This window comes from Erpetoichthys calabaricus, chromosome 5, assembly GCF_900747795.2.
Source record: "Erpetoichthys calabaricus chromosome 5, fErpCal1.3, whole genome shotgun sequence".
NCBI lineage: Eukaryota > Metazoa > Chordata > Cladistia > Polypteriformes > Polypteridae > Erpetoichthys > Erpetoichthys calabaricus.
Window position 1 is genome coordinate 68,966,747 of NC_041398.2, and position 24,485 is coordinate 68,991,231.

At 40.6% G+C, this 24,485-nt stretch overlaps 1 protein-coding gene and 1 long non-coding RNA gene across 3 annotated transcripts in view; one reads left to right on the forward strand and one right to left on the reverse strand.

Moving 5' to 3' along the window:
• The window catches only part of LOC127527967 (uncharacterized), a 174,909-nt gene extending 154,329 nt beyond the window's left edge, over positions 1–20,580 (reverse strand). The window contains exon 1 of the long non-coding RNA XR_007935161.1: positions 19,824–20,580. This is a non-coding gene — a long non-coding RNA (uncharacterized LOC127527967). The remainder of the gene's footprint in view (positions 1–19,823) is intronic.
• zfyve28 (zinc finger, FYVE domain containing 28) overlaps positions 1–24,485 on the forward strand; it is a 469,608-nt gene that overhangs the window by 337,839 nt on the left and 107,284 nt on the right. The window lies entirely within an intron of this gene.

Sequence of the window (24,485 nt, forward strand, 5' to 3'; positions counted from 1 at the left end):
ACGCCGTTGCAAACGCAGCCAAAGGAGACACGGTCGCTCCTCCGAAACCCCTCTTAAATGGTGCTATAATGGGAAACAAATAGTTTTTTTTTTTAACCTCCTCTTTGCTCGATCAGCTGCTGGCTTGCTGCTGCTGTGCCATGCCACGTGATCTGCATCTCATGCGGCACTTCAAATGTTTAAAAGCCTGTACAGCTGCTGTCCTTTTGTCTCACTGCCTTGTCTCTCTTCTCCCCCAGACATCCTCAAACTCTATTTGGTCTGTTTTCGCTGTTCCTTTATTTCACCGAGTAATATTTTCTGTCCGGGCACAGGCCGAAGAGGCAACGTGGGTCCCCTTTCCCATGGGCTCACCACCTATGGGAGGGGCCAAGGAGGTCAGGTGCAGTGTGAGTTGGGTGGTGGCTGAAGGCGGGGACCTTGGCTGTCCGATCCTCGGCTACAGAAGCTGACTCTTGGGACGTGGAATGTCACCTCTCTGAAGGGGAAGGAGCCTGAGCTAGTGCGCGAAGTTGAGAGGTTCCGGCTAGATATAGTCGGACTCACCTCGACGCACAGCTTGGACTCTGGAACCAATCTCCTTGAGAGGGGCTGGACTCTGTACCACTCTGGAGTTGCCCCCGGTGAGAGGCGCAGAGTGGGTGTGGGTATACTTATTGCCCCCCGACTTGGAGCCTGTACATTGGGGTTTACCCCGGTGGACGAGAGGGTAGCCTCCCTTTGCCTTCAGGTGGGGGGACGGGTCCTAACTGTTGTTTGTGCGTATGCACCGAACAGCAGTTCAGAGTACCCACCCTTTTTGGAGTCCCTGGAGGGGGTGCTAGAGGGCATACCTTCTGGGGACTCCCTCGTTCTGCTGGGAGACTTCAATGCTCACGTGGGCAATGACAGTGAGACCTGGAAGGGTGTGATTGGGAGGAATGGCCCCCTCGATCTGAACCCGAGCGGTGTTTTGTTATTGGACTTCTGTGCTCGTCACGGATTGTCCATAACGAACACCATGTTCAAGCACAGGGGTGTTCATATGTGCACTTGGCACCAGGACACCCTAGGCCTCAGTTCGATGATCGACTTTGTGGTCGTGTCGTCGGACTTGCGGCCACATGTCTTGGACACTCGGATGAAGAGAGGGGCGGAGCTGTCAACTGATCACCACCTGGTGGTGAGTTGGCTTCGATGGTGGGGGAGGATGCCGGTCAGGCGTGGTAGGCCCAAACGTGTTGTGAGGGTCTGCTGGGAACGTCTGGCAGAGCCCCCTGTCAGAAGTAGCTTCAACTCCCACCTCCGGCAGAACTTCGACCACATCCCGAGGGAGGTGGGGGACATTGAGTCCGAATGGGCCATGTTCCGTGCCTCTATTGTTGAGGCGGCTGACCGGAGCTGTGGCCGTAAGGTGGTCGGTGCCTGTCATGGCGGCAATCCCCAAACCCGTTGGTGGACACCGGCGGTGAAGGATACCGTCAAGCTGAAGAAGGAGTCCTACAGGACCCTTTTGTCCTGTGGGACCCTGGAGGCAGCTGATAGGTACCGGCAGGCCAAGCGGAATGCGGCTCTGGTGGTTGCTGAGTCAAAAACTCGGGCGTGGGAGGAGTTTGGGGAGGCCACGGAGAACGACTTTCGGATGGCTTCGAGGAGATTCTGGTCCACCATCCGGCGTCTCAGGAAGGGGAAGCAGTGCAGTGTCAACACTGTATATGGTGGGAATGGTGCGCTGCTGACCTCGACTTGGGACGTTGTGGGTCGGTGGGGGGAGTACTTCGAAGACCTCCTCAATCCCATTAACATGCCTTCCAATGAGGAAGCAGAGCCTGGGGACTCAGAGGTGGGCTCCCCCATCTCTGGGACTGAGGTCACCGAGGTGGTCAAAAAACTCCTTGGTGGCAGGGCCCCGGGGGTGGATGAGATACGCCCGGAGTTCCTCAAGGCTCTGGATGTTGTAGGACTGTCTTGGTTGACACGCCTCTGCAACATCGCATGGACATCAGGGACAGTGCCTCTGGATTGGCAGACCGGGGTGGTAGTCCCCCTCTTTAAGAAGGGGGACCGGAGGGTGTGTTCCAACTACAGAGGGATCACACTCCTCAGCCTCCCTGGAAAAGTCTATTCAGGGGTCCTGGAGAGGAGGGTCCGTCGGATAGTCGAGCCTCGGATTCAGGAGGAACAGTGTGGTTTTCGTCCTGGTCGCGGAACAGTGGACCAGCTCTGTACCCTTAGCAGGGTCCTGGAGGGTGCATGGGAGTTCGCCCAACCAGTCTACATGTGTTTTGTGGACTTGGAAAAGGCATTCGACCGTGTCCCTCAGGGAATCCTGTGGGGGGTACTCCGAGAGTATGGGGTACCGGCCCCCCTGATAAGGGCTGTTCGGTCCCTGTACGATTGGTGCCAGAGCTTGGTCCGCATTGCCGGCAGTAAGTCGAACCCGTTTCCAGTGAGAGTTGGACTCCGCCAGGGCTGCCCTTTGTCACCGATTCTGTTCATAACTTTTATGGACAGAATTTCTAGGCGCAGCCAGGGCGTTGAGGGGGTCCGGTTTGGTGGGCTCAGGATTGGGTCACTGCTTTTTGCAGATGATGTTGTCCTGTTTGCTTCATCAGGCCGTGATCTTCAGCTCTCTCTGGATCGGTTCGCAGCCGAGTGTGAAGCGGCTGGGATGAGAATCAGCACCTCCAAATCCGAGACCATGGTCCTCAGCCGGAAAAGGGTGGAGTGCCCTCTCAGGGTTGGTAGCGAGATCCTGCCCCAAGTGGAGGAGTTCAAGTATCTCGGGGTCTTGTTCACGAGTGAGGGAAGAATGGAGTGTGAGATCGACAGGCAGATCGGTGCGGCATCCGCAGTAATGCGGGTGCTGCATCGGTCTGTCGTGGTGAAAAAGGAGCTGAGCCGCAAGGCGAAGCTCTCAATTTACCAGTCGATCTATGTTCCTACCCTCACCTATGGTCATGAGCTATGGGTAGTGATCGAAAGAACGAGATCGCGAATACAAGCGGCTGAAATGAGTTTCCTCCGCAGGGTGTCTGGGCTCTCCCTTAAAGATAGGGTGAGAAGCTCAGTCATCCAGGAGGGGCTCAGAGTAGAGCCGCTGCTCCTCCGCATCGAGAGGAGTCAGATGAGGTGGCTCGGGCATCTGATCAGGATGCCTCCTGGACGCCTCCCTGGTGAAGTGTTCCGGGCACGTCTAACCGGGAGGAGGCCCCAGGGAAGACCCAGGACACGTTGGAGGGACTATGTCTCTCGACTGGCCTGGGAATGCCTTGGGATTCTCTTGGAAGAGCTAGAAGAAGTGGCCGGGGAGAGGGAAGTCTGGGCATCTCTGCTCAAGCTGCTGCCCCCGCGACCCGACCACGGATAAGCAGGAGACAATGGATGGATGGATGAATATTTTCTGTTTGTTTGCGCTAATGCGATCTTTACTATCATTTTTTTGAGACTTTCGAATTTTCATACTTCCATTATCTCTAACCTGCACTGCATGTGTATCACATCAATGTTTTTGAACCTCTTTACAATGTTCTACTTTGTCATCTACTCTTTGTCTTTTTCCGGCCCCGGGCGTGGTTAAATCTCTTGGCACAAAGTCTAGTCTCGTGGGACATGAAAGTGTCTTTCTGAGAAGGTCACATCTCGTCTCTCTGAACAGGTCTCATCTCATCCCAAGTTTTTTTTATATAATAGAGAGATGTGTCTGTTCACGAGCCTTAACAATTCTTATTACTTTTTGAGAAATAATAAAAATGTGTCAAAATTACAGGGATTTTTGTTATTATCATTAAAGTATTAGAATGACACATTAGCTAGCACAGCAGTTGCATCCCAGTCACTGTCTGTAAAGAGGGTGCACAGTCTCCTACCGTGTGCATGGGATTAATACTCAGTTTTTAATCCATTTCTCAAAGGTACACTTGTTAGTTACATGGGTGATTTGTGTCAAATTAATACACAGAGAGAGATTGTGTGTGTGTGTGTGTGTGTGTGTGTGTGTGTCATTGCCCAGTAATAGGCTGGCAACATATCCTAAATGTTTTCCTGCTTTGTGCCCTGTGCTGCCAGGGTTGGCTCTGTACCCCCATTCTGGAAATCTAATTAAGGAATAAAGATAGACAGAAGGTAATGAAAATTTTCTGGCATCCTGCATGAACTTTAAAATTGATTAATATTGGACTGTGAATAAATATTGACAGGTTTTTGAAAACTAGTTCCTCCTGATTACTAATTGCTATTTTGTTTTTCATATGTAAACTAATGGAAATGCAGTATATACCATTCACTAAACATAGTGTTTAAATATCTATTTCAGATGTATAAAATACAAAAATGTAAACAAATATTTAGAGAGCAATGATTCTCATGATTAAAGTCTCAGTATAAAGACTAGTTTTTGCTAGCTTTGTTGGTATAGGAACTTAAGCTTCCTGAATTGGCCTAGCAGGAGTGTGAATTTTCACTTACTGTTAAATTTGTTGTCTTGTCATTCTTCACTAATTGGTAGAGCCATTGTTTATTTCAATGAGCAAAATATATTTACTATTTAGCCAACAGAGAGAATTATGGTCTGAAATTCACCGTTTCCAGGCAGATTGGCAATGTAACAAATTAATTGCATTTTATTGTTATTTCTAGTACCCTTTCTTTTATTGGCTGTCATAATAATCTCTCCTTAAAATCAGTGAAACCAAGGAGCTGGTCATGGAAACACACTCCTATGTGTATCAGGGAGCAAGGATGCCACAAAGAGTGTAGTTAGCTTTTAATTTATTAGTCGCCATCACTGACAACCTGTAGTGGGCACAGCACATCTCACCAGTGTATTTACTTCCTTAGACATCTGACAAAAGACCAGGGGCCTCATGCATAACGCCATGTGTAGAATTCGCACTATAACATGACATAAGCACAAAAGCGGGAATGTGCTTACGCACCAAAAAATCCAGATACATGCGAACACCAGCTTCCACGTTCTTCCGCTACATAAATCCCGGCCAGCGTGAAAATTAACGCATGTGCACGCGCCTGCTGTCCCGCCCCAACTCCTCCCAGAATTACGCCTCTTTGAATATGCAAATCAATATAAATAGCCCTTAAGCTCAGCCTTCTGTGAAAAGACACTGGCAAAAGTATGAGGGAAAATAGAAGAATTTCAGCGAATACCAAGTGGAGGCAAAGAAAAAAGTACTATTTGTTGATTTAAACAGTGGTATAAACAACAAAAGGAAGTTGATCGAATGACATAGCGTGTCGGAGAAACTCTAAAGCTCAAGTTCACAAAGTTGCCCAGTGCCTGAAATAAAAAAGTGGTGGTCAGATATCAAAGTCGCCGTGAAAAGGACGTAGCCCACTGTCTGAGTGTCATATGAAAGCTTATTAGGGTAAAGAGAAAAAAAAAGGCACAGTGTGAAAAAAGCACAAAATGTCAACTTTAATCTCGAAATTTCCACCTTAATCATGTAGTTTATTTTGTCATTGAACTAGAACATCATAAACTTCATCTTAAAATCGTTTAATTTACTAGTTTCTCAAATCCCATCGTAACTAAAGTAGCATGTTAAATGCTTTGTTTTATATTTGATCTTCTATGTGGGTGAATCACTATGTGCTTCCGGGCTTTCTCTTCCTCCGACAGGACACAGAATCCATTACATTCGTAATATTACAACTCTCTGAATAATTAAAGTACTGAGAAGTATACGTGATATCATTTTCATGATGATAGGAGTTAAAGCATGTTATTAAACATGGGAACACGGTGGCGCAGTGATTGTTCATGTCTCACGCAAGATGCTTGCTGCGCCATACGCAACCTTCGATGAAGTACTGTATCTTTCAAACGTACTAACCCCCAATTCCTATCCTTACTTTTCTTTCTCCAAATACCCAATCGCCACACAATCAGCTCTGTAATAGACGTTGAGCCATCTGTAAGCTTAGAACGCCGATTCTTCAAAACTTTTAAGGAACATTGAAATATCTTTGTAATGTTTAATTATTCTATCCATCTATACTTCCAGTGTCGCGCCAGCTACTGCAAGAATACAGTGTGAGGCAGGAACAATCCGTGAACGAAGCTCCAGCTCCTCACTAGCTCTGCGGCACCATGTAGTTAAAGTTTTATCTGTATAATAAAAATATTTTTCTGCGTTTCATCTTAAAAATGATATTGTCATCATATGTAAATACGCGCTTTATATAGTGGCTCAGGTTGTGCAATATTATAACTGTATTGCAAGTTTACAGTGGCGTAATTGTACTTATAAGTACAAACAGTTCTACAAGGAGCACTTGATGGACTGATTGAGTGCATTTAGAGTTCTTGGGATGAAACTGTTTGTGAACCACGAGGTCAGTACAGGAAAGACTCTGAAGCGTTTGTCTGATGAGAGCAGTTCAAATAGCGAATGGCTGAGGCAGCGTGTGCTTGATGCTGTATACCGATAATTCTCTTTTCCGATCAGCTGCTGTACAGCTGTGATTCACACTCGGATACAATGATATAAATACTCCGAGTGGTGCAGTGAGAGTAATATGGAAAAAGATGATCCGATGTGGCAACCCCTAACGGGAGCAGCTAGAAGAAGAAGATGCAGTGAGAGTAACAAAGCTAAAGCAGTTATGGTATTTGGAATAGTTTGACCATTCTGTGGACCATTATGTTGTTACAGGTTAATTACAATCAGATGCATTAAACTAATAAACAATATGTGGTTAATTTCAGTGTATTTATAAAGCCGCGTCAGGGATGTGGATCTGAAAAAGAAAGGATAACCACACAGGAACAGTAGCACTGTTGACGCTGGGTGCCACCAGTCTGCAAAACCGAGCAGAGAACTTACGTACAACAGGGTATGAGCTACCGTTGAAATGTGCATGGCTTTACACCAAGTTTAGGTTTTACACATCGTGATTTGAACGTGGAATTGTTCTTACGCAACATTTTTGTGCGTATGCACCATTTATACATGAGGCCCCAGATGTCTCAATCTGTGCTCACCTGCTTCTGTTAGAGCAGAGTGATGACGATTCTTACAATCTGAATAACAAAATAAATATAATAGGTACATACCCACAGACATTGCAGACTTACAAAATACCTTCTGTCTTGTCATATCTGTTATTCTTCTGTCATAGTTTGGTTTTGTTGTTGGTTGTTTTGGTTCATTTGGATAGTAAATGATTCTATCTTGTACTTGAACTGGAGTTTTTTGAGATCAGGGATTCCATTCCTGTCATTATTTTCCAGTGGTTTATTTTTCTTTTTTTTTTCTTTAACATTTTGAGCACCAGTTTAATTCCTTTGATCACTGCCATTTTGACTACCAATCATTAGGACAGTGCCCATTGTTTCTGGGTGTGGCCTCAGATGTCATGACCTGTTTGTAATCAGCATGATGGGATAAAAGGTTGGCTGCAGGTTTATTTCCTTATCTGATCTGCGCATACCAAAAAAAAAAACTTTAAGAACCTTTGATAATAATCTTATTGAAGGTTTCATTTGGTTTTGACTTCTTTGCTTGTACCTTCTGACTACAAATTTTGTCTCACACTTTGGCTTTGGTTGCTATTTTTGATTTCCCAGCTCCAACCTCTTTTTGAGGTTTTTACACACATCTCCTGGTTTCGCCCAAAATTTTACCTGCCAGCTCTCTGTCAGCACATTATCTTTATTTCACTCAGGTGGGTAGTTCTGATTGTTAGAAAGTAGGGATGAGTTAAATTAGCAAAACATTTTTACTAAGCATCTCTCATCAAGGAAACAGCTGATCACTGCAGGCTAATTGAGAAATAATTTTTTGGAAAAATAAACAATTTTTTTTTTATGTAATACCTTTATATCAAGTACCATATTCCTGAAATGAAGTTTAAGCTGGCACAGCTAGTAATGAAATGAAACCTAATGTGAATTCAGAAACATAGCCAAGACATTGTCTGTTACTTTAAATTGGCCCCGAATGAGTCTTGGTGTATCTATTTGTGCCTTAGCAATACATTACTAGACTTTATTTAAATCTGCAGATTATTCATAATATTTCAGTCTTTCCTAGTTAAGTATTGGTTTAATAAGCTAGGCCAGTTTTTACTATTAACAAATTAATTGAACTGATAAAATTAATACATTTACTAGGGCCATTTAAATGGTATTATTTTATTTTAAAATTTCAAAATGTCCATGTAAGCCCAGAGAGCTCTGAAATGTATTGTGAGAGGTATCAAGTGGCCAGACCACATGTGTGAACTGCGATGCAAAGAACTATGGACATTATGACAAACACTCACAGTGATAATGATAGTATAATAAATGATCTACCTCCTTGTGTCTGATTCCCTTGAATTTTGGCTGTGTTAATGTTTTTTATTGATTGCCTAATGTAGCATTTTTAATATTTTCATCAGTCCCTTGTTGCTCAACATGACCCCCTTTATTCCAATATCAAAATGAAATGGATTAAGTATTTCTAGAGATAAAGGATAGAATTAACACACAGTACTCTGTGCCACTAGAGTAGGCTTTATCAGATGCATGAATTTGAAATAAGTGGTATCCAATATAGAATAAGTAAGAGTGATGATTAAAATGTCTGCAAGGATCTGAAAACCTTAATTTCATTACAGTCATTTTAAGCTCGGTTTTTGTTTTCAGCATTCTCAGAAACTAAATTTCTGAGGGTTGGCATATGAAGAGCTATATGAACTGTTTAAGTATTACTGAGAAAACCATAACAAAAAAATGACAGTGTAAATTAAACAGCCATTAGTTTCTTTTTTCTGTTTATTTAAAACTTTGCCGCTTATGTCTTTTGATAAAAGCAATCTTTTATATTTCTACACTCCATTAGGATATGATTTATTCTACTTTTCAGCAAAGTGAAGATTAATTGAGGTTTTCATTACTTGCCAACAGATAAGCATTTCATCTTTATTTGAGAAGATTTGGAGGCAAATGACAGATAGCTGCTTGAGGTCAAAACTGTTTTGTTTAGCATCAGGCAAGAGCTGTCAAACACGAGGCATCAGACAATTAAATTTAGTAAGGAGCTCATTGATACCCACTTTATGAGGCTAATAAATAAAAACTGTAAAATTATTGTTCATGTTTTCTGTTTTTTTGGTCTCACCTTTCTGTTTTTTTAAGTTAAGCATAAAATAAATTGTTTTACTTTTTATAACTATGCTAAAATCACAGTATAGGGACCAGGGTTCACATCCTGCATGCTTCCAGCTTGGATTTTGCATGGGTTTACCCCAGGTACTTCGGTTTCCTCCTATAGTCAAAAGACAAAAGGTCAGTAGATTGGCATTGCTAAATTTGCCCTTGTGAGTGTGTGCACGTGTGTGTGCATGCCTTTGATGGGATTGATACCCTGTTTTGTTGCTGTTCCTGTCTTGTGCCCTATGATGCCGGGATAGACTTCAGCTGCACCTGCCATAAGCAGGTTAGGAAAGTTGAATGATGAATTACTGTGGTAGCTTCTTTTTTTTTGCATTAATAATAATAATTATTCACATTTGTATAGCACTTTTCTCACTACTCAAAGTGCTTTACATAGTGAATGGGGAGCCACTTTAACCACACCCAATGTGCAGCACCCACTTGGATGATGTGATGGCAGTCATTTTTACGCTATTACGCTCACCACCCATTAGTGTTTGGTGGTGAAGGGGTGAATGGAAAAATCGTGTGTGTGTGTGTATGCATGTACATATTTGGATGGATTGGAAAGTAAAGGGACTTCTCTGAAAAATGTCTCTTCACCATGACTTCAGTTTTTTTTTAGCAACAGAATTGTGCTCCCTGGCAATATTTTCAGACACAATGCTTCATTCATTTTTACTTTTACTCTAGCAAGTTTATGCTTGTTCAGTTTTTGCTGATGAGAAGCATTCCCACATCTTGATGCTGCTGTCTCTAAAATTTATTGAAAGGATAGTTGGAGTGGTACAGAAACATAGAGTGTGTTGCAAGAAAAAGATAGCTTTGCAGTCTGAAGGCCGTTTGGTTACTGAAGAGATGATAGTTTTTCTTTAGCTCTGCTGGTTAAAACAGTTACACTCCACACTCTGAATCCAACTGCCTGATTGTGCATCCAGCAGCTCCAAGTGAGAATATGCAGCTGAGAGTGGTGTCACCTCAGCAAATTTTCTCAGCAACAATACTGCTTTTTTCCTGATGTGGGTAGTTACATATATAGCACACATATAACACTGAATTTCAGCCCAAAAACTCAATTTTGGTGAAATCTACTGCAATAGATGTGTTTTTTTCACAACACTAAGTAATGGATCTGTTTATTTTTTTTTTTACAGTCATATGAAAAAGTTTGAGAACCCCTCTCAGCCTGCATAATAATTTACTCTACTTTCAACAAAAAAGATAACAGTAGTATGCCTTTCATTTCCTAAGAACATCTGAGTACTGGGGTGTTTTCTGAACAAAGATTTTCAATGAAGCAGTATTTAGTTGTATGAAATTAAATCAAATGTGAAATACTAGCTGTGTAAAAATTTGGGTCCCCTTGTAATTTTGCTGATTTAAATGCATGTAACTGCTCAATACTGATTACTTGCAACACCAAATTGGTTGGATTAGCTCATTAAGCCGTGAACTTCATAGACAGGTGTGTCCAATCATGAGAAAAGGTATTTAAGGTGGTCAGTTGCAAGTTGTGCTTCCCTTTGAACTCTCCTTTGAAGAGTGACATCATGGGATCCTCAAAGCGACTCTCAAAAGTCTCGAAAACAAAGATTGTTCAGTATCATGGTTTAGGGGAAGGCTACAAAATGCTATCTCAGAGGTTTAAACTGTCAGTTTCAATTGTAAGGAATGTAATCAGGAAATGGAAGGCCACATGTACAGTTGCTGTTAAACCCAGGTCTGGTAGGCCAAGAAAAATACAGGAGCGGCATATGAACAGGATTGTGAGAATGGTTACAGACAACCCACAGATCACCTCCAAAGACCCGCAAGAACATCTTGGTGCAGATGGTGTATCTGTACATCGTTCTACAATTCAGCGCAATTTGCACAAAGAACATCTGTATGGCAGGGTGATGGAAAAGAAGTCCTTTCTGCACTCACGCCACAAATAGTCACTTGTATGCAAATACTCATTTAGACAAGCCAGATTCATTTTGGAACAAAGTGCTTTGGACTGATGAGACAAAAATTGAGTTATTTGGTCATAAAGAGCTCAAAAAGAGCTTTGCATGGCGGAGGAAGAACACCGCATTCTAAGAAAAAGACTTGCTACCTACTGTCAAATTTGGTGGAGTTTCCATCATGTTGTGGGGCTTTGTGGCTAGTTGAGGGACTGGGGCCCTTGTTAGTCGAGGGTCAGATGAATTCAATCCAATTATCAACAAATTCTTCAGGATCATTTTCAAGCATCAGTTACAAAGTTGAAGTTACGCAGGGGTTGGATATTCCAACAAGACAATGACCCAAAACACAGTTTGAAATCTACAAAGGCATTCATGCAGAGGGAGAAGTACAATGTTCTGGAATTGCCGTCACAGTCCCCTGACTTGAATATCATTGAAAATCTATGGGATGATTTGAAGCAGGCTGTCCATGCTCAGCAGCCATCAAATTTAACTGACCTGGAGAGATTTTGTATGGAAGAATGATCAAAAATACCTCCATCCAGAATCCAGACACTCATCAAAGGCTATAGGAGGCATCTAGAGGCTGTTATATTTGCAAAAGGAGGCTCAACTAAGTATTGATGTAATATCTCTGTTGGGGTGCCCAAATTTATGCACCTGTCTAATTTTGTTATGATGCATATTGCATCTTTTCTGTTAATCCAATAAACTTAATGTCACTGCTGAAATTCTACTCTTTCCATAAGGTATGTCATATATTAAAAGGAAGTTGCTACTTTGAAAGCTCAGCCAATGATAAACAATAATCCAAAGAATTAAGATGGGTTCCCAAACTTTTTCATATGATTGTATTTACTCTGCAGCCTTCCCTTGCAGATCAGTTTTAGGCACAACCCTTTTATAACTAACTGATATCATCAATGCATGGTGGTATCTCTATGGCTTCCCTCTCAAGTCTGCTTTTGAATGCTGAGTTTTAGTGATTTCCTTTTTAGGTGGTACAATGAAGCTTCTATTTCTTGATTATTGAGCCCAAAGTATTCCAAAGGAAATTCAGACTCTTTCAGATAGATTTCTGCCCTTGTTCTTTATGACTTTTTCTCAGACTATCTCTGCTTTTTAGTCCTCATTTATAATGTCATTCCTTCAGATTCGCTGTGTTACTGTAAGTCCTAAAGAGACAGGAGCTTTATCTTGAAAATGTGACAGTGACCTGTATGATACACAGGCAGAGGTCAGTGTTATAACAATTTATATGTTATGTCAAAATCCACAGGGTAGTTGTATACATAGTTTTTGACTTTAACTTATCTTCCAACAACTAAATTTGTTTTTAAACATTTGTTCATATGCATTCAATTTACAATAAGGATGCAGACTGGAACAAGATGTAAAACTGTCAGTTGCAATTGAGCAACATTTAACATCCTTGAGAATTTCTGAATGCTTTTGAAAGACATTGTACTGTCAACAAACGTTCAATATCTTGGTGACTCATATATTAAATAATCAGCAATTCCTTTTTGCACTGCAAGTTTAATGTACATATTTTAAATATTTTGAGCTTGCTCTCAAACCAGCATTGTCCTTTTTGCATTCTGCAAAGTATGCTTTTGTTTTTGGTGTTTAACATGCTTAACTTCAAAATGAGCAAATATACAGTGGAACCTCGGTTCATGACCATAATTCGTTCCAAAACTCTGGTCGTAAACCGATTTGGTCGTGAACCGAAGCAATTTCCCCCATAGGATTGTATGTAAATACAATTAATCCGTTCCAGACCATACAAACCAATGTAAATATATATATTTTTTTATTTTTAAGCACAAATAAAGTTAATTATACCATAGAATGCACAGCGTAATAGTAAACTAAATGTAAAAACATTGAATAACACTGAGAAAACCTTGAACAACAGAGAAAACTAACACTGCAATAGTTCACGCTATAGTGCTAGGAACCGCTAGCTAAAAACACTTTTTTTTAATGAGTTTTAAGCACAGGGGAAAAAATGAACATTTGAAAAATGTGTAATTTAATAAACCACCAAGAAAAGTAACATTGCAACAATGCAGGCTACGAACCGATCGCTGTAAATAGAAATGAAAACAAAAACAAGCCTTCTCTACCTTATGCGTCCCTCCCTCTCTCGCTCGCTCGCTCTCTCTCTCTCTCTCTCTCTCTCTTTTGCGAGCCTGGAGCGCCTGTGTGTGTGTGTGTCTCTCTAGCGCGCTCCTGTGTGTGTGTGCGCCTCTTTCTCACGCTCCTGTGTGTGTGCACGTCTGTCTCTCTAGGGCTGCCTCTCTCTGGCACTGCCTGCACTGCCTGTGTGTGTGCGCGGCTCTATCTCTCTCTGGCTGCCTGTGTGTGTGTGTGTACCTCTCGCTGGCTGTCTGTGTGTGTGTGTGTGTGCGGCTCTCTCTCGTGTGTGTGCGCGGCTCTCTCTCGCTTGCCTGTGTGTGTGCTGCCTCTGTGTGTCTGTGTGTGTGTCACGTGCTCTTGCTATCTCTTGCTCAGGAAATGCACAGGGAGAGACTGAACATGTACAAACCGAAAGGGAACCTGGCTTGTTCGTATACCGAGTGTGTGGTTGTGAACCGAGGCAAAAGTTTGGCAAACTTTTTGGTCGTAAACCTATTTGTACGTGTACCGAGACGTTCGTGAACCGAGGTTCCACTGTATATGTAAAAGTGTTTTCTTTGTTTTTTTTGTCATGAGATGTGTCTCCCTATTAAACATTGGTGCTTTGGAAAAAGAATATGCATGATTTTTAAAAATATGTTTCAGAAAACACATTGGCATGCAGCAAGCGAAGTTTAATTGTAAGCTCTGAGTGTTCACATTTCCATGTACATGTTTAAATTTTTATCAAAAAAATGAGATCAAATACTACAGTACTTCCTGAATTGGCCTATGTAAATTTGAGCGATGGAAGGGAAGTACTATATCTCAAAACATGTACTTTCATACCAAAGGAGTGAAATGCATCAGTGCAAAACTCAAACTTTATCTCCTATCTGGGAACCATAAGAACGCATGCCATGATACATGGAAAATAAAAAATAAAATAAAAAGTATAATGACATAAAGACAGTGCACAGTGGTCAGGATTGTGTCGTCACAGTTCCAGGGACCTAGATTTAATCCTTGATCTAGATCCCAAGTCATGGAGTTACCCTGTTTTCTCAAGGACTCTGTATTCCACTGACATCTTAATGACATGAAATTAGGTTAACTGGCAGCTTTCATTTAATGTAGTTTGAGCGGCAGTGTGTGCCTGAATGTGCAGTGTGATGGTATGGCATCCTTTTCAGGATTTGGCTTATGGACTCAATTCTATTGGAAAAGGCTCTGGACCGGTTTCTTGAATGCCTGTCACTAGTGAGATGGAACTTACGCCAGCAAGAAGAGCGTATGAGACTGTTACTGGCTTTCTCAAAATCAATGACATTTGCAGGAGGTGGTGAGATGTTTGCTTCATTAAAAATGTCGGCAGACAGAAAATTGTTGTTCTACTACTCACATCTGCTTAAAACTCCACAATTTCTCTCAGCAATATAAAAAAGACGCACTACAGAAGTTTGGTGAATGCCAAAAGAAGTATATAAAAGTAAGGATGAAATAGTAAAAAGTTTTTTTTTTTTTTAAATAGGATATTTACACTCCAATCTTATACTGAAGTACAAAGCAGACTGCATTTGGCCCTGTCCTGTTGTTTTTGCAATATTATAGGAGATATGAATGGGTACTTCCTGAGTATAAACATTCAGTTACCTGCATTTGTAGTGCCTGACTGCCAAAGCTCCAGTGTAGAATCATATTTTACAGATAAACTGTTAATTTAAATACGTTCTAGAATGATTATACACTTTAACACGTTCTAGAATGATTATACACTTTCAAGTTTATAATGTTTGAATGTTCTTTTTTGTTTTTAGGTTTTAGCTACATTTAACATAACAGTGGTGCTTTCTATATTATGATTAGCTATGAGAGGGAGGCAAGTGTATAGAGAAAAAGTAAAATGAAAATGAGAGCTTTTTTGGGCTCTTTTGAACATGCGTGCCGAAAAAAAAACTACTGAGGGGACTTTCTACTCACATCTGTTTTCTGTGCTTCTAACCTGCATCAATAAATTCAACTTCTTATGGTACCACATAAAATGGCCCTCCATCAAAAAAGGTTTAGATCCATGTTGAAATAGTGTTAAATATAAGTGTAAATATGGGTCATCTCTTACGTTAGATCTTATATGGTTAAATTAACCCTATAGCACTGCAATTTCAATGTATGCAGTTTGTGGGTTTTCCAATACAGTATGATTAGTCTGATTGAGCAATCCAGATTCTGTATTTGCTATAAAGGATTTCCTTCCCTGCCATTGACTGGTAACATGTCCAGGGGTTAATCTTGCCTTTTGCCCTGTGCTTGCTGGGATAGGATTTGGCTTTCCTGTGATCCTGCCCAGGAAATGTGGGTTTAAAAAATGAATGTATGGCTTTTTCTTCCTTGGATGTGTAAGTCATCTGAGGCAGGAACATTGTCAGAAAGTGGCCAGAAGCTACACAAGAAGCATCAGAGCTTTGCATCGGTCAGGTGGTGCCTTGCAGAACTGTCTGAAAATACATAATGACGATGCTGTAGTCACTTAGGATTTTGTGTACCTAGGATTTGCAGCTAGAGAGTTTACTTAAATTTTCTCTGCATTTCATGCATGAGCAATACAGTATTACAGTATTCATTTACTACAATTTACAATTAATATTTGCCCTCATTATTTTATAATTTTATTTTCAATTTTTTCAGATCAGTTCCCTATTTTAAACTGTTGCTTCCACCAAAACTTTAGATGACAATGCCTCTTAAAGGGAAAGATATTTTAAAATTTGTTTTTCATTTTTTTTTCCTTCAGTTCCCTATTTTAAACTGCAAGTTTCACCAAAAACTAGTTGACCAAGCCTCCAGGTATAAGCCAGGACCAACCTTGGACAGGGTATCAATACATCACCAGTCCCACTGATATACATATCCTCTCACACACCGGCATTGGGCTTATTTAAAGTCACCGGATAGTATTACCAGCAAGTCTTTGGAATGTGGGGGGTAAAATCAGATTACCTTTCAGAAAGTCGAAAAGAAAGCAAGCAAACTCGACCAAAAAAAAGCTTAATCAGGCCAAAAAGATATTATTCTTTAATGTATCTAATGACCAGAACAGTTAAGTTATCTTTAGAGTATAAACTGATTCCTCACAGAATAGCATTGAATTGAATTGTTTTACTCTAAATCTCAAAAATTGTTATACAATAGCATGACCATCATGTTACTCAGAAAAAAACATCAGGTGCACATTTCCTTTTACTGTCCGATATATCTATCGTGATTGCTTTTAAAAAATACCCAGTTTTTCACTGTGCAGCTTGTTATATATAATAGTAAACCACACTATACAAATTGTACAGAATAGCTGTGTTTTGCAGTGCTAATTACAGAGGCTTTAACCCTTTAACCGCCAACTCCCTAAATATTCCCCAAGCCAGGCGAAATCTGAACAATTTTCGTTTTTTTACTTTTTTACATTTTTTTTACATTTTTTACATTTATTCAAGCAGTATTGACCACTAAATGTTGTGCAAGTTGCCAGTGTATACACGAAATCTATAAATGTAACCTGAATTCTCAGCTAAGCAAAACATCTTGATACCAAACCGTGCCCTTTTCAATGGTAGATACTGTCGAAACTGTAAGCGGCCCTTCCACGACAATAAACTTTCATCAACTGCAACTGACGGTCCTGGCATGTAGGGCAACTGAAATGCTTCAAATAAATGATCAATCAAAGGATGTAGCTTGAACAAGTGGTCGCGGTTTGGATCTTTCTTATCTGGCTCATTTCTGTTGTCATTCAAATGAAAGAATTTCAGCAGCAAAGAGAATCGGTTACGTGTCATGACAGCTGCAAAAATAGGCGTTGCATACATAGGATCTGTAGACCAGTACATCTCAATATCTGGTTTTCTGATTATTCCCATCAACATCAAAATCCCAATGAATTTTTTCATTTCGTTTTCATCAGTGTCAAACCAAGCACGAACACGGGAATGTGGAGGTAAATTGGGATTTTTCTCAATAAACTGTGCTGCATACAGATTTGTCTGATGAACAAAATGTCTGATCAAATCAGGTGACACAAACAGCTCATAAAACTGCTCAGCAGTGTAATTGTTTACATCAACAATAAAGCCACACGTTCCCTCAAACGAATGCAGAAAAGGTAGTTCACCACGGGCAGCAGCCCAGCTGAGATGCTGGGGATACACCCACTCAGCGCCGTCATCCGATGCGTCTTCATTCACAGTATCATGCAGCGCACGTTGCTGCTCATCACTGTCGCTAAAATCTTCTTCAGAACTGCTACAATCATGATCAGAACTGTCCAAAATCGCCTGCAAAGCCTCACTTGAAGTCAGTTTACGTTTCGCCATATTCACAGCTGTTACATGCGAATCACGTCACATGACCGGCCAAAACAACCACAGACTTGTCGAAATACAACGTAGTAATAATACCCACGCCAAACCGTCAGTTATACTACTTGCCAGGCATTCATATAACCACAGGCAAATGTGCCGGATAATTCCGGCAGTATGGCGTTAGCAATAAAACAACGGTGCCGGATATATCCGGCAGAGGGCGGTTAAGGGGTTAAAGTGGAAGAAGCAAATTGGCCTGCATATTGCTAACACACTTCCAGAAAGTACAGTAAATATCTTTGGGTGATACTTTTAGTGCTTTATACAAGCAGCTACAATACTTTAAATGGGCAGTGAGTTCAAGATAAGCACAGACATACAGACAAGCATTATTCTGGTACAGTGGCCAAGCCACTGGACTGTAAACCACAAGGTTAGTACTTCAGTTCCCACCTCCAATTTTGTGAGCAAATCCCTGTCAATTATAACATTCATGTATATGTACTCAACTGCTCAATATTATGGTCTAGTAAGCCTTTTAGATAATTGTATAATAATAATAAGCAAAACCGTAACAGACACATTCGTACCAGTTTATAAACATCCACCTTGAACAAAGGATACCCAAGGGGAACATGCAAAGTCCACACAGAGTGTGACTTGGGCATTAAGGAAGCCAGCTGTCTGCCCACTCACCTATCATTCCTTTCTAAGGTGCCATTAGCTTTATGGCTGATGTTTCAATTTTTTTAAGAGAGATAAATATTGTTTAAAAGTAATGAAATGTTAATTGATGGGGAAAATCCCTGCTAATTAAACTAAGACTGGTTAGATGTAACAATAGTAAGAAATGTTAATCCAATTAAAGTCAAAAGACAGCTAAGTTGTTGGCCAGTGGCATGAAGTCAGGTCAGGGTCACCAGTCATCTTCCAGTTCTTTACTTTCTGGACTATGTAGAAAACAGATAGATCAATTATTCATCTGGCTGTAGCCATAGCACCTTCTTGTCCAGCCTTTGAATTTGTCCCTGTAAGCTCAGTGAAATGATCATATTCATGACAAGTCATTTAGCTTGACTGCTACGCCTACAGTATCTTGCTTTGTTTAAAAAAAACTTGGTAAGACAAAGAAATCATAGTCTACAGATTTGTTGGAACACTTTCTTTGACTTCTGCAAATTACATTACACAGCAGCCAACTCTCATCCATTCCCTTTGTCTTGGCAAACAATTGAGAAGCCAGCAGGGGAAGAATATAGTTTGGCTTTATATGTAATTTTTAAAGCTAAAGATTAACAATACAGAGCTGATCTTTTTTCAGTTTTTCTGGCTTAGATCCATTAAAATGATTTGAGGCTGCACGAGTTGGGTTTCTCTGGAATGTAGGGCAAGTGCTATAATGGAGCTGCAGCCTGTATTGTTTGTGATTGTATGCTTTCCTACTGTGAGAGTGTTTTATTTTTTGCTGTGTTTTTGAGGAGACAGCTAGGAACAAGTTCAAACATTTTAAATGCAATGAAACCTATATTATCCATGCTCACATGCCGATCACTCAAGTTACAGGACCTGCTGTTTATAGTTTGGGTTGTTTACCTGGCCGTTACCATTGATTTTGGATACCACAGAGCAAATATTTCGAAGTCTGAATCTTAAACAAATTGTGTGTATTGTGTAATGCCATCATGCCGCTGCAATATCATGTTAAAACTTAATTCTCAAAAGGGGGAGTTCTATCACTTTTTAAATGTATTTGTGGCAAATGTACATGTCAATTAAATGCTAAAGTGTCAGTGTGTGTTTTTCATTTATGCGGCAGTTTTCTTAACATCTCTTTGCTATGCTGTAATTTCTTATTGGAATTATTGTGGCTTATTATTTATTTGTTTATTGGTTACACATTTAAATCAATGCTGATTTGTAGAAGGGTCTCTATCGTAAAAGATGAACAGGAAATACAGTCCTGATCAAAAGTTTAAGACCACTTGAAAAATGGCAAAAAATCATATTTTGCATGGTTGGATCTTAACAAGGTTCCAAGTAGAGCTTCAACATGCAACAAGAAGAAATGGGAGTGAGACAAAACAGTTTTTGAGCATTCAATTAATTGAAAATAACGATTAAATTGAAACAGGCTGTTTTACAGCTGATCAAAATTTTAGGACCACATGCCTTTAAAAGGCCAAATCTGTGCAAAGATGTGGATTCATTGTCATTTTCTGTCAGGTAGTCACACGTTCTGATGGCAAAGGCAAAAAAAACTCTCCCTTTTTGAACGTGGTTGGGTTGTTGAACTGCATAAGCAGGGTCTCTCACAGTGCGCCATCACTGCTGAGGTGGGACGCAGTAAGACAGTCATTTGGAATTTCTTAAATGATCCTGAGGGTTATGGAACAAAAAAGTCAAGTGGAAGACCCAAAAAAAATTCACCAGCACTGAGCCGGAGGATCCAATTGGCTGTCTGTCAAGACACTGGATGATCCTCGACCCAAATTAAGGCCGTTACTGGTGCTGACTGCAGCCCCATAACCATCAGACGGCATCTGAGACTGAAGGGCTTCAAAAACAAAAAACGTCTTCAAAGACCTTGTCTCCTTGAACGCCACAGAACTGCTCGTTTGGACTTTGCAAGAGAGCACCAAACATGGGACATTCAAAGGTGGAAGAAAGTTTTATTCTCTGATGTGAAAAAATTTAACCTTGATGGTCCTGATGGTTTCCAACGTTACTGGCATGACAAGCAGATCCCACCTGAGATGTTTTCTACACGCCACAGTGGAGGGGGCGCCATAATGGTCTGGGGTGCTTTTTCCTTCAGTGGAACAATGGAGCTTCAGGAAGTGCAGGGGCGTCAAACGGCCGCTGGCTATGTCCAGATGTTGCAGAGAGCATTCCTCATGACTGAGGGCCCTCGTCTGTGTGGTAACGACTGGGCTTTTCAACAGGACAACGCTACAGTACACAATGCCCGCAGGACAAGGGACTTCTTCCAGGAGAATAACCTCACTCTTTTGGCCCATCCTGCTTTTTCAAGTGGTCTTAAACTTTTGATCAGGACTGTATAAATGATGCCCATATGCTTAGGTCTGAAATGTGTCGTTTTGAACTTTCTGCAAGTGGTTCTTACCACTTGGAGAAATGTTCCCACACACCTCATGGAAACGCTTGCATCAAGCATGCCGCAACGAATTTTTGAAGTGATCAACAATAAAGGTGGAGCTACTCAGTACTGAGTTCATGTTTGGAAGTTGGAAGTTTGATTTCTGTTTTGGGGGGGTTTACGTGTTTTTTTGGAGGTGTGGTCTTAAACTTTTGATCAGCTGTAAAACAGCCTGTTTCAGTTTAATCGTTGTTTTCATTAAATTGCATGCTCAACAAATGTTTTGTCTCACTCCCATTTCTTCTTGTTGCATGTTGAAGCTCTACTTGGAACCTTGTTAAGATCCAACCATGCAAAATATGATTTTTTGCCATTTTTCAAGTGGTCTTAAACTTTTAATCAGGACTGTATAATAAAAAGATACTTCATGGATTCAATTAATGCTAGTAAAGGTCGTTTTTTTTATTTATTAATTATTTACATTTGCCAAACTTAAAAGAAGAGCAGTACGCTGATACAGTATTTAGTATTGCTTCAGGGGGCCTGGATTCAGTTTTTTTGACATGCAGTGTTAATGTGGATTTTAAATGCTTTTCCCTGTGTCAGCTTTGATGTTCTTCAGATGCTCCGGTTTCCTCATATATCCCAACAAGTCAGGGGCTAAATGAGAATTAACCCTCCATGGGCTTTTGTGTGAATGAGCTGTTGTCCTATTTAGGGATGAGTTCTGCTTTGATCCCAAACTATTTCCAACTGCTTGGGATATTCTTCTTCTTATGGAAAATGTGAGACAAGTAAAGTAATGAATGGCTATTTAAATTTTTTTTTTTTATTAATTTTATTGTAATCATTCCGTACAAATAGATCAATTTTTACAAAAATAAGGATTGAAAACAAATCAAACCCCACCCCTGAGAAGGAGAGCATGGCCAAAGGAGTAATACTTAAGGCTTGTAAACATGCCTAAATTGCTGAGTTTAATAGGGCAAAAAAGATAAATGGAGAAGGAAAAGAAATACGGAAATAATTATTTCTTCTTATTCTAAAATATTATTGATTAGATCCTGCCAGGTTTTGAAAAAATTATCTACAGATCCTCTAACTGAGAATTTGATTTTTCCAATTTCAAATAATATAAAACATCAGTTTCTCACTGACTTATTAGAGGAGAGTTAGAATTCTTCCAATTTAACAAAATCAGCCTGCATGCCAAAAGTGTAGTGAATGCAATCACAGTTTGCTTGTCCTTCTCCACTTCAAATCCATCTGGAAGAACACCAAATACAGCTATTAATGGGTTAGGAGGGATTGTGACACCAAGGCTGTCTGAAAGGCACTTAAAAAATTTTGGTCCAAAATGATGTTAACTTGGTGCATGCCCAAAACATGTGACTCAGTGAGGCAGGAGCTTGGTTGCAGCGTTCGCAGGTTGGATCTTGCCCTGGAAACATTTTTGGACAGTTTTAAGTGAGACAGATGAGCTCGATATATAATTTTGAGTTGAATAATTCTATGCTTTGTGCATATGGAGCTCGAGTGAATTCTCTGCATTGCTACCTTCCACTCCTTTTCTGATATATTGATTAAGAGATCTTTTTCCCATTGTCCTCTTGGATCTTTGAAAGGAAGGAACTCTAATAAAATGTTATATATTGCAGAAATGGTGTCTAAGTTCTTGAAATTGAGCAGTATTTTTTCCAGCATCGTGGAGGGTACGAGATGAGGAAAATCGGACAGGTTCTGTTTAACAAAGTTTCTAATTTGAAGATAGTGAAAGAAATGTGTAGCTGGAAGGTTAAATTTAGAATGTAATTGTTCACAGGATGCAAAGATTTTGTCTATATAAGTATCTTTGAGCAATTTAATCCCAAATCTTTTCCAGATATTAAAAACTGGATATGTTTGCGAGGATTGAAAGAGGTGGTTCTCCTGCAGAGGTGACACAGATAAAAGATTTTCCATCTTAAACTGCTTTCTAAATTGGTTCCATGTTCTGAGTGAGTGAAGCACAATTGGGTTATTAGTATATTTGCGATAACTTGCATTTATTGGAGCGCAGAGCAGGGAATATAAAGAAGTACTGCAGGAATTTACTTCTATTGCGGACCAGGCCTATGTATGTTCATTTATTTGAGTCCAGGTTTTTATGGCTTGTATGTTTGCTGCCCAGTAATAAAACTGAATATTAGGTAGAGCCATGCCACCTTCTGCCTGAGGTCTTTGTAGGGTCGCACTTTGGATACGTGAATGTTTTGAGTTCCAAATAAATGAGGTTATGGTTGAATCTAATTGCTTAAAAAATGATTTATTGATATATATTGGAATGTTTTGAAATAAAAAAGAAGCTTAGGAAGGATATTCATCTTAACAACATTAATTCTTCCGGCTAGAGTGAGATAAACGTTTGACCATCTATGCAAGTCTTGCTTAATTTTTTCCATACAGACGGCGGAATTTTTTTGATAAAGAGCTTTATGTTTACTTGTGATATTTACCCCTAGGTATTTAAACTGATCTGCTATGGTAAAAGGTAGGGTGCCCAATCTAATATTATATGCTTGTGAATTCACTGGATAGAGTATACTTTTATTCAAATTAATTCTAAGACCAGAGATCTTTTGAAATTCTGTAAGTGCTGTTAAAACTGCAGGCACAGTGTTTTCTGGGTCTGATATATATAAAACCATGTCATCTACATATAGAGAAATTTTCTGATACAGTCCTTCACTGATAATCCCCTTTATCTGATAAGAATTTCGACAGTGGACCGCCAGTGATTCAATGGCGATTGTAAACAGCAGTGGTGACAAGGGGCATCCTTGTCTGGTGCCACGTTCTAGTTTAAAATAGTCTGAACAAATGTTGTTGATACAAACTGAAGCTTCAGGACTGTTGTACAGTAGTTTGATCCATGCACAAATATTCGGGCCAAACCCAAATTTCTCCAATGCGGTGAAATGGTAGTTCCATTCAATCATATCAAATGCTTTTTCTGCATCCAATGATAATAAAATCTCTGGGGTGTTTGACTTTGTTGGTGAATATATTACATTAAACAGGTGTCAAAGATTGGAAGATAAGTGTCGGCCTTTAATAAAGATCTAAAAACCACCTTGTGACGCGTGGATTGGACTCCCTATGCAAGGCCATCCACTGTAAAGGTACATGGTCTGTCACAAGAGTGAATTCACGCCCCAAGAGGTAATATCTTAGCTGAGTAATCGCCCATTTGATAGCCAAAGCTTCCCGCTCCACTGCCGCATACCTGGTTTCCCGATCCAGCAGTTTCCGGCTCAGGTACATAATGGGGTGTTCAGCTTCATCGACACTTTGGCTCAGCACGGCTCCAAGACTTGTGGCCGAAGCGTCCGTCTGGAGGATGAAAGGCATAGAAAAGTCAGGTGCTTTCAATATAGGAGCTGACGTAAGGGCCATTTTCAGGTCACTGAATGCAGCCTCTAATGTCTCATCCCATACCACATGATTAGGTTTCCCCTTCCTTGTGAGGTTTGTCAAGGGCGTTGCTCTCTCAGAAAAATGGGGTACAAACCGGCGATAGTAACCCGCTAAGCCGAGAAAGGCCTGAATCCGCCTCTTGTTCATCGGACGGGGCCAATTCAAAATGGCATCTATTTTAGAACACTGTGGTCTCACCATACCCCGGCCCACCAGAAAGCCTAAATATTTGGCTTCAACCAACCCAAAGTAACATTTCTTCGGATTAATACGAAGACCAGCTTTTGCTAGTGACTGCAATATAGCTCGAACCTGCTGTAAGTGTTCCTCCCATGTGTTGGAATAGATAACAACGTCATCTAAGTAGG